Here is a 10,946-nt window from a genome sequence, read left to right as displayed (position 1 = left end):
GGGCTTAATCGTTTCACACGTTCAGCTTAACGGCACGAGACAGCTGAGCGAGTTGTTAGGCTAACGAAATGAGCAACTTTATCAATGCTTTGCTGTGGTCGCAATCTGTGCTCCTCGTGAAGCTTCTTCTTTGTGGTTATTGCCAAACGATCTCATTCGATCGTACGTGGACCGAGAGATTACGCCCCTGTCACTTTAACGAAAAGAGCGCGTCATACACCACGTGCTCGAGCTCCCGAGTGCCTCGCGCCTCGTTAGCTCATGAGCCATGCAGGCGATGAAACCTGTGAGCACGTGAACACAATCGTTAGGCAGACGACACCGTCGGTCGTTACGCGAGCAAGAGATTATGCCTTTGTCCCGTTAACGAAAAACGCGCGTCACGCGTCACGTGAAACGCGTCACGTGTTCGTGTTAACGAGAGCTCTGCCCCTCGTTGGCTCGCGAACGATGGAAGTGATTAAGCCCCCTGGTCCACTACTTCAGACGAGAGCATGGCTTATTTCACGCTTGAGCGTTTGTGTCATGATTTCAAAAATATTACATTATGTGAATGCAATAGTAAACCTGGGTATCATTGTCTTCTTTAGAGGGTTTCCAACAAATAGTAGTTTGTTATATGCTTCGTTTTTTTTTTTTTGTTCGTTATTGAAACTCATTGCACTCACCGATGAGAAATGATAGCAAGCCACGAGTCTTCGCTCCACAGGAAGAAATCGAAGGTTTGTGTCAGCATTGAATTGACAGCAATACGCTTTTGTACGTTGAAAAGATGTTTCTGCCACTCCTCTCCTTGTTTTCCTTACTGTGTTTCTGCCGTACTTTTCTTGTTACAATCATCATCATCAAAATCTGATTTCACTGAGCCCGAGGCACGCACATTAACTAGACGGTTAACTGATGTCTTCTTAGCAAACAATTACACGTCCACAACGCTTCTTTTTATTGCTTCAGTCTGCTGATGTGCACGTACGTCCATATTCTACGTAAGTGCACATGCATTACATTTTTGTCTCATATCACAGTTGCCAAATCGCTTCTTTCTCCAGCTTCAATCCGGGGAAGCTCAGCCGTAGAAGCCTCCCAATCCGCCAAATCCACCGAAGCCTCCATATCCGCCATAGCCTCCGTAGAAACGACGGTATCCATACCCTCCGAAGCCACCGTAGCCGCCATAGCCTCCGTAGCCGAACGGTCCAAATCCGCCTAATCCGAGGAATCCAGCCATGGTAGCTGACACGGCAACCAGCAGGACCAACAGAGCCAACTGTAATCAATGCCGCGAAGAGGAACAGAAGGTGTCAACCAATAATGTCACACAATGCCACTATTGCTGTTATGATGTGCTCACTATAAAATATAAATGCCAGTTTAGTAGGTCATTGTAAATTGTCAATGATCTGAATGTAATGCGTTGAATTAGTCACTTTATCAATTTGTTTTCCGCAGTAGGGCTATACCACATACGTTTTCGTACTGTATTAGTCCACCTGGATGACAAGTATGCACGCATGTATAGTTGCGACTGAAGGCAATGCAGCGTCTCTATGAAGCACATATGATCGGTATTGAACCACCATGAGAAAACCACTTACAATAGTGATGTTATATTAAAGCGATATTCTGTGTGCAGCAGCATTAAATAGTAAGTGCGTAAGTCTTGTTCCCTTATTTTTGTATTCCTTGGATAATTACGCCCCTTACAATTACAATGATAGCCTTTGCGCGATGTAGGGAGCTAGGTCAGGGAAACAGTGGTCGGATTCGCACGAAAACGGTAGAGGCACGAGTTGAACGAAAGATAAGGCACGCATGAAATGCATGGATGATGCCTAATCTTTCTCAACTTCGTGAGGTTACTCTTGATGGGGTCGCGTGAGAAGCAATCTGTATGACGCGCACTTGGGGAAAAATAAAATGACCACTACCAAATAACGTCACTTTGTATTACAAGTAATCAATTAGGATGATAGAATGCACTTTACTGAGATTGAAGAGTGAGAGCTTGTCAAAGCAAGTAATTTGTTTTAAATTCCGTGCTAGCGTCGCGAAGCAACTGTGGCTATGAGCGGCGTATAGACGTGGACAGATGCAGAGAGGACAGCAGGAAGGAGTGGGGGGCAGGGGGTTAGTATACGTCCTGGGCCGACTTCAGGGGGAACTGTAGCGACATTCGTCTGGAAAGTCTTCGGAAAACCCAGAGAAAACCTCAGACAGCACAGCCGCTGACAGGGTTCGAACCCGTGTCACCTCTCAGTCTCGGCGTGGAAAGCGATCATCCTAACCACTATGCCACGGGAGCTGGTAAAACAAATAATATAACAATACTTCTTTCAAGGAGGTTCCATTCAACTTCGATTAAAGTACAACTTGTTTAATGCGCCACTACGGACTGTATATATTGTCTTCCCAATCCCACTCAATACCGTAATTGACTGATTGATTGACTGCTAAAAGAAAAAGTGTCCAAAACCACTATGGGGACTGGGCACTCAAGAACGCGTTAACTAGGGCGCACTATCCAACTCCGAAATCGTACTGGTCTCCAATTCGATTTTCACAAAGCATTGTTTTGTCTGTATGACGCGGCAGTATCCTACATTTGTATGACGCCATCGCGTGAAATGTATGGCGTGTGAGAAGAATGACATTATCCAGCGGCCAATCTTTTATGGGTCTTGCAACATTTGCTCCTGAAAGGTCAATTTCCGTCTCTTAACCACAGCTGCTGCGGTAAGTTGGTGGATGTAACTACGCATTCAGCAGAATACTTCACAAGCATCAGCGTCCAGCTGTGGCGCCAGAGCATCCTCCCCGTGAGAAAGTTTGTTTGTATATGCAAGGCGCATTAAAGCTGTGCAATGTGATCATCACTGTGTCGTTCCCACTTTGGTGTAACTATCGAGAGAAGCTCCCACACGGGTGATTAACGTTTTTAAAAGTGAAACTGCCAGCTTCATCCTCCTGATTCATCAACGTGAGATCGAGCCTGGCAACTGTGCCGGCGTCTGCTTGACAGCACGTTGATAACACGGTTACGGACGTATAGTTCGCATCAACTATAAATTCCTCAAAGGAATAGTCTGAAAGTACATTTCCATATGTCATATTTTCTACAAGAAAACATGTGAATGGTCCACCACGATCACGTTGCTGCTCAAATCCATCTGGAATACGTTTGGGGATGAACGATTCTTCTGATTTGCTAAAAGTCTCTGTAGTTCGGTTCCCATAAGGTTTTCGAATCGGCACGATCATTCGTTTGGTTCGGGCAGAAACGACTCGCTAAAACTCCATATACTGGAAGGAGTAGCGCGGCTGTTAGACGTGATACATTTCTCAATTATTTCCCATACATTTTCGCATCGTACGGCGTCAATATGGCTACCAAGCGCTTAAACACCAAATTAAATTTGAAGCATATCCCTAACCAATTACTGCTGATCGTTTTCAATTTTCAGCGGCAACGTTAAAGTGATAAAATTAGCGAGGACAAGGTGACAGTCCGAATGGACGTGTACCATTCCTGAGAGGAGCGTCAAAACAAACGCGTGGCTTACCAATGTCTTCATGTTGAAATCAAGACTGGATCTCACTGCAGGAGAAGTACTAGACGTAGGAAGATATCCTTCGATGTATGTTGCGTGGTCCGCTGTATGGGGTATTTATATTGCTGGACCATACTACATTTATACCACGCGTCACGTGGGACATCTACAAGGCCGCCGTTATCAAACGGGAATGTTTCTTAAAAAAAAAAAGGTGTTTAATATCTAACAAAGTTCCCTTTCGTCACACGGTCACGTTCACCTGTTCACGTTCACGTGTGTTTTCTTTGTCGCGAGGGCACAAGTGTCATTGTTGATATAAATAGACTGAAATTTTCCCCGACCGGAAGCTTCGATACTATGGGGTGAAAATCCCCACAGTGTTGACTCGGTAGTCGGAGATTCCTGTTCATGTGTTGCATTTCTTGTTGCAGCAAGTTGGCACAGCAGATCTTATTTTTGTTCGCTGGACAACTACACGTACACTGTAATGAGTGGCCTCGTATGTCTTCTGAGCACTTGTTTCTCAGAACTTCTTTTGTATATGTGTGTGCGCTTCTCGTTTCAAGTACAGTGGTTGCAATAAATTTAGGAAGCGCAAATGTGGGAACGTGTGAGTTCCCCTGCTGTGACTCCCATGTTGTTATTAAGAAGGGCACAGCAATTTACGTTATTGTTGTTTTTTTACTTGACGTTTGATACGGTTTTTCTCTCGTACCTACTGGGGCAAGCGCATTGCAAAAACTGTCACGTTATGACGACACCGCGACGACCTCTCCTTGTGGTCTGCTACTCCAGGTAGCCAGTAAAAATGGCACCGTACCCGCCTATTTGACTGCCTTAATATTCTTTGATTGCTGTGGACCCACGTCACCTTATGTAACATCCAGAACATAGTTGTCACCCTGATTGTCAGAACCATGGCTCAAACGACGTGTAATTTATTTATTAGAACCTCACATATAATTCTAGCTGTCCCCTCGTGGAGTGGCACTCTAAAAATGTAAAATAACTACAAAATAGCATTTATTCTTTGACAAAATATCTTTGTTGCCTCGTGGTGCAGCACTAAAAGCATGTAATGAGGCATAATGCATATTATCTGTGACGCATAAGGGCTACGAAGGACAGTACCAGACGGCAGGTTATGTACAACCTACGTGCACCACCTTCCACGACCAGCGCAATAGATAACGCAACGGTGCATAGGAAGGACATGGCGTTAACATACGTGGCGTTGACCGCTACAAATTCGAAAAACTATAACGCTGAGTTTTCTGTTAGCGGGCTTAGAGTGCCCAGTTAAGAGGGTGACAGTTTTCCATGCTTTGGGTGACAGTTTGTGCAAGCAGAATTCCCATCACAAGAATTTGTGAAAGCGATTCCTTGGAATGGACTTGTGCATGAATAATCACTCTGAAAGTTCTAGCCTACGCAACAGTCAAGTACATTTGAATGGAGTGCATGCCTTGTCGTATGCATATAATTTCATCTCGAAATAAACAAAAAATAAGAAAATAGAGTTTACTTGATCCTTTTTAGAAGCGAAACACTTTTTAACTCTCATATAATTGCCATAACCTGGTATTTATTACGGGAAAAGGTTGTTAGTATAATATCTTTATTGCCAGCTCTTGATATCATGATCTTTGGAGCTATTGTGAGCTCATGTATAGTTTGAATATTTGGGTTGTGATTCACTGCTGGGCACACGTTTCAGTATGCTGACACCTATTGGGTTGCTATCGGGCAGACAAATATTTAGAAGTAACTACACATTACCACCAGCTATTGTATTGACCGGTACGGGTTGTACTGTCTGCTTTATATATATATATATATATATATATTCAGTTTCTCTGGTACGTACCCTATGCTGTAAGGCCACAACGTACTCCCTCCCCCCCGCCTTCCCGGCGAGCATACCACTGACCAGATCAAGCGTGCCCAGGCAGCCTAAAACCGCTATTCTCCGTTTCTCCCCGAAGAATTAATTCACTCATACATTCCCTCGCGGCCCTTGCTCCCTGTAATTCATCTTCATTTCGGCCTTCGAATTCATCGATAGGAAATCTATCTTCTCTCTGGTTCACGCTTCCATTCCTTCGTAACTGTCAAGTTACGTTTGGTTGTTTTCTCCATAAGCTACCACATTGCGAACCGTTTCCGTTCCACGAGCCAAGATTTGCCGCTTTTATGCTTTTAACATTCTGCTGTTACTTCTCCGCGTTCAGGGGATTTTTTCTCATAAACCTTGACATGTTACTCGAAATACCACACACGACTTTGATTGCAGTGCTATGGCGACGTGTTCGTGGAACGCGGTGACGGGGGCTAACGAAAGCGGACGCGACTTCACTCAGCAAATGCTTGCTTAACGGAGAAAGCGTTTCTTCACACAGGGTTGACGCAACACACAAAAACGTGACCTATTTATAGGGTACAAGACTAATTTTATAGCTTGTACTCATAATGAGATAAGCTGAAGTGACTGCCATTCCGTTTAAGGCATCAAGCTTGCAGTGTGGCTATAGGGTATTACTCTCGAGGGCGGGTAAACGCCCCATGATATTATCAGTTATAAATTTATTATTGTTGTTGTTGTTGTTCGACAGCGCAGCGCGAAGGCTACTACAGAAGCTGTGGGAGTTCCACTATGCATCAGCTCACGAAACGGTACACTGTTAAAACAGAAATTCACAACATGGCACGCTCCTAGCCATCCGTCATTCCGAGTGGTATAATTATGTGTCCTAATTTGTTGGAAACGGTAAGAGGCGCATATCATGGACACATTACGCATGTCCCAGATAGGCGTCTCCCCTGTTTTGAACGATTGAGGACACAGAATGATATAATGGTGGATTCGGAATGGTGGTTGGCTAGGATAGGAGCATGCTATTGATGAAGTTCCGTTTTAGCAGTGCTTCTGATTCAGTCCACTGGAAGGAAGAGCAACTGCAGGGAACATGATCTCTGGCATCGACCATAGTGCCACACTGCACTGGCTTCTTGCGTCTACTACGTATACCATCGCTAAACCTGGCATGGCAAGATAAAGCATGGTTACTACCGATATGCTCTACGACTGCTGAACTCGTGGCAGTTCCAGATGCAGCTGCGCGCTGCGAAGCACCCCACTACATCATCATTACTGATTTGTTGTTGTCGCTGCTGTTGCGCGCTGCAGTGCATGTAAAGGGGACAACGAAGGCAGTTGTCCTCAAGGTATCCTTTACTCCAGTCACCCGACAGTCACCCATATTCCAAAGGGGGATGATCCCTTTGGTGTAAGGAAGTGCGATTTAATCATTTTGTAGAGCGCTGTGTCAGGTAGGATCATGTTCCTAGCACAAATCAATCGGGCGAGCATTTCCCTGCGAGGAATCCCACGAGACGGCATCGGCGGCAAGAAAAAGCGGATCAATTAGCATTTGCAGCACAGCTCAGCAGCCAGCCCAAGGTCACCAAGCTGGTATATTGTTTTTACTGAACTGGTATAAGCAAAACACGGAAGGGTCTCGGAAATCCTGCGAAACCATCGGCTAGGCTTTCCATGAACGATGTTCCCCAAAACATCCAAAGCCTGTGTAGGCTGTGAGCACGTTTAAATTTTACGCAAGTCGGCAAAGGTAGTAAAGATTAGTAGTTTCCAGGTCTGTGGGTTATTACGATGCTGATGGGAAGCGTCTTTCGTGCGTCTATTGCGCCCTCTTTGGAGGAAACACTATAGTAGGAGTGTAAGGGTCGATATCAAGTCTGCAGATGGCGCCACGAACACGTCGTTCGTATTCCATCGCTTTTGCTTTTGTATTTATGCCTGCGCGCGAAACGCTTTACAAATATCACCCAAGGAAGCTCATCGCGTGAATATTATTGGAATGCGGTCAGTTCGTTTTCTACTACGGTCATGAGAGTACGAATTTCTGTTCACTTACGTATAAGTGAATTCAAAATGGAAAAGATGATCTGTAAAACGAGGAAATAAAACGAGAAACAGAGAGAGAGTGAGAAAAAGAGAGAGAGAGAGCAAGGCATATTGAGGCTGCTTTGTAAACCGCCTATTCCGTCGTTGCGACCATTTCTTGGGCATCGCCTGCCCACGTGATTCCGCACATTGGGGAAGAACAAGCAGCCTCTTACACTTCTCACGACACGAACACTTGAGGTGAACCGCTATAATTTGCATCTCAATGTACACAGACGACCACTGAAACTAGCTACAAATTTAGCAGATAAACTGACCTAGAAGCAGAAACATAATTTAATATTTGAATATTAGTAACTAACTGACCTGCGCATGTCCCAAGCTGTTATTTGCGGCATCAGCCACAAATGATGATGATGATAATAATAATAGTAATAATTTATTATGAATTAATTGATAATAATATTTAATAATTAATAATGATAATAATAATTATTATTATCAACCAAATGGGGGAATATATAATAATTATTATTATTATATATTCAGGCATAAATACAAAACAAAACAAAGCATAACGACCCATCTAAGCCAGATGGCTTGTGGGTTTGGCCTGGCAGACAACACGGCGAGATGTACAGCACAACTATTAATTAATCCTGAAGGTATCTAGGTTTCCTGATTTTCACAAAATGTTTCATAAAAGACAGTTTTCTGTTCAGGTTTTAGTGACTTGATACATATTAAACACTGATAATCTCGGGTAACGCGTTAAACACAGTATAAACACAGTAAATGAACACAGTAGATAGTAATAATAATGTTTTATTACAATAGGTACAGTTCAGATAGGTTCAATAGGTACGGTATCACAAAAATTATGGCCCGCCTAAATTAGTAAACTTTTGAGCAAGGCCTGGCAGCCAGTGTGAACTACAGCGGTAAGCAAGCAAATTCCATCTAGTTAAATTGCTATCACTATCGAAACACAAGTACAAGATACTGATGTTTAACAGCAACATAATGGACAATAGCAAGTACCTGAATAAAGTATAAGCAATAAGCAAGTAATACGGCAATTAAAGAGTGGCCGCCATCGGTGGCTCAGTAGGTAGCGAGTCCAGCTGCTGATCCTAAGATCGTGGGTTCAAACCCGGCCGATGACGGTGGCAACGTGGTGGAGGGGTACAAATTGCTCAGACATGCCGTCGCTCCGCGAGGGACGTTAAACATGGTGTGCCGTGCGTCGATATTTCGGCGCACGTTAAAGAACCCTCAGGTGGGCAAAATTAACCCACAGACCCGACCACTGTGGCGTCGCTCATGATCTCGGTTGTCTCGCGACGTAAAGCCCCGAATTGTTATTATTAATTAAAGAGTGTGGAGGATATCTGGAAAGCATAATCTTTAAACACTAAATTCAACGACAATCATAGCAATTCGGCATCAATATTCAGCAAGCGTTAAAAGTATAAGTAACACGGAGGGAGCAAAAACCAAAATGTTATGAAAATAATAATAATTCGTGGCTTTACGTTGCGGACAGCTATGATTTTGAGTGATGTCACAGTGGTCAGTATCTGGATTAATCTTGCCCATAAGGTGCGCCGGGAGTCCAGCGCTGAGCACACGGCACACAGTACTTAACGTCCTTCGCGGCAGACGGCATGTCTAAGCAGCGTGTACCCTGCCACGAAGTTGCTGGGGTCCTCGGCCGGTATCTGACCCGCATTAACCACAACTAAGCATTACTTTCAGGAACAGCTTATGCACAAGTGGCATACGTAGAGGTAGTTCACTTCCTAGAATTCGAAACAAAGCTGCCTTTACCTCTAGCTTTTACTTTTTGCGCACGGTCATTGTGCCTATAATTTGGTTTCTTTTCTCGCTGCCAACTGTAACTTAGTAACATTCTCATTCTATTTTAACATGACCGGAATGCACCATCCCGCTAATGGTATAACTCGTACCAGAATTACTGAATAATAAGTAATTTTATGGATACCGCCTAGGTCTCGCTGCAGTAAGTGGCGAAAAAGAACCGCATTTCCTTAGAACGCACTACACTCCCCGCTGTTACCGCTGTTACGAACAGCAAGAACAACTTCTCGTGTTCCACTGGGTCTGTAACAGCAAACACGTCGAAATTATCTCAAAATAACAACAATAAATTAATGATAATGAATGGGGAAATACGAAACCAAAGTAGAATTCTCGTAAATTGGTTCATGCCACTGCTGGCATCACTATAGCACCAGATAACCGAAAAATTTTCAGTGTGCTGCTGAGCTTGTAGTGCGACACACTTCCGAGAAACTCAGCGCGCAGTCCTTTGTAAAATGGGACATTGCACTGCTCTACAGATGGTGCGAAAGTGGTAATTAATCGTATTTTTATAGCGTTCGCATTGGCTCGAAACTGTGGCGGCATGTCTCTAAATTCTCACCGCACGAGCCCATTAAACTATACGCTATTGCACTGCTCTTCTCGGTGGTTGGAAATTGGTACTTAGTGAAAGCTTTTACAATTCTGCTTTTATAGGCTTGCAGCTGCGCCAACGACCTAAAGAAAGCTCTCCGCACAATCCTTTTAAAAAATGCAATATGCCGCTACTGGTGTATCTGGCACAAAAATCGGAACTGATGGTAAACCTGAGAACACTTTACAGGGCTTGTAACTGTATTCACCACAATATAACATCACCATACAGTTCACCGTACAAACCCTTTAAAATGCAATGCTCCGTAGCTGGTATCGCTGGTACAATTTTGTAACGTTCTGCTAGGTCACTAACTTTCGCAACACGCTCTGAAACTGAACGCACAGCAGCTTCAAAGTGAAATATTCTACTACTGATATAGCTGGCATCAAACTGAGAAGTTGTGACCAATGTATTTGATCACGAGAAGCACAACGATCGAAAGGATAATTAGCACGTACAGAGCCGGACAATGTTGCAAACAACTGTGTTAGAATAGTAGCACCGCTACTGTAGCAGCTGTCTTTATTTTTCCTGCTTTTCAGCAGCGGAGCAGCGATCTTGCTACGCTCCGAACTATAGTAGTGCACACTTAGAAAAAATAAGGAGTAATTTTAGTCATTTTGGGGACAAAATGCATTGTTACAAAAAAATAGACCCTTTAGGAAGTAAATGCATGGGATAAATGGATGTCACAGAGTACGGACTGCATTTCACGTTCTGTTCTAACAGTTCCAGGTACATAGGTTCATGTGCATGAATGAAAATGCTTTGAAATAAACCGTCAACCGTGCGATGTCGAGCGACACAAAATCTTGCGACAGGAATAGGGCACAATTTGCCCTGAAAGAACCGCTATTTCTTACTCTGTGCGGGTGGAAAGTTGATAAGCTTGTAAGTAGTATAGTCTTATTCCATCAAATTCACGAAGACTTTGCATTAGGACCGGCCTCGGTGGCTCAGTCGGTAGCGCGTTCGCCTTCTGATCCAG

At 43.9% G+C, this 10,946-nt stretch overlaps 1 long non-coding RNA gene across 1 annotated transcript; it reads right to left on the bottom strand.

Annotated features, from left to right (window-relative positions):
* Window positions 1–926: 926 nt before the first annotated feature.
* On the bottom strand, window positions 927–3,752 carry LOC135383669 (uncharacterized). The gene is made up of 2 exons (XR_010419994.1): window positions 3,561–3,752; window positions 927–1,267 (listed from the first exon to the last, which is right to left on the bottom strand). It is a non-coding gene; the product is annotated as an uncharacterized LOC135383669 (long non-coding RNA).
* Window positions 3,753–10,946: the final 7,194 nt, after the last annotated feature.

This window comes from Ornithodoros turicata, chromosome 2 (assembly GCF_037126465.1).
Source record: "Ornithodoros turicata isolate Travis chromosome 2, ASM3712646v1, whole genome shotgun sequence".
In the NCBI taxonomy this organism is placed as follows: Eukaryota; Metazoa; Arthropoda; class Arachnida; order Ixodida; family Argasidae; genus Ornithodoros; species Ornithodoros turicata.
This window is presented reverse-complemented; position numbering and strand designations above follow the sequence as displayed.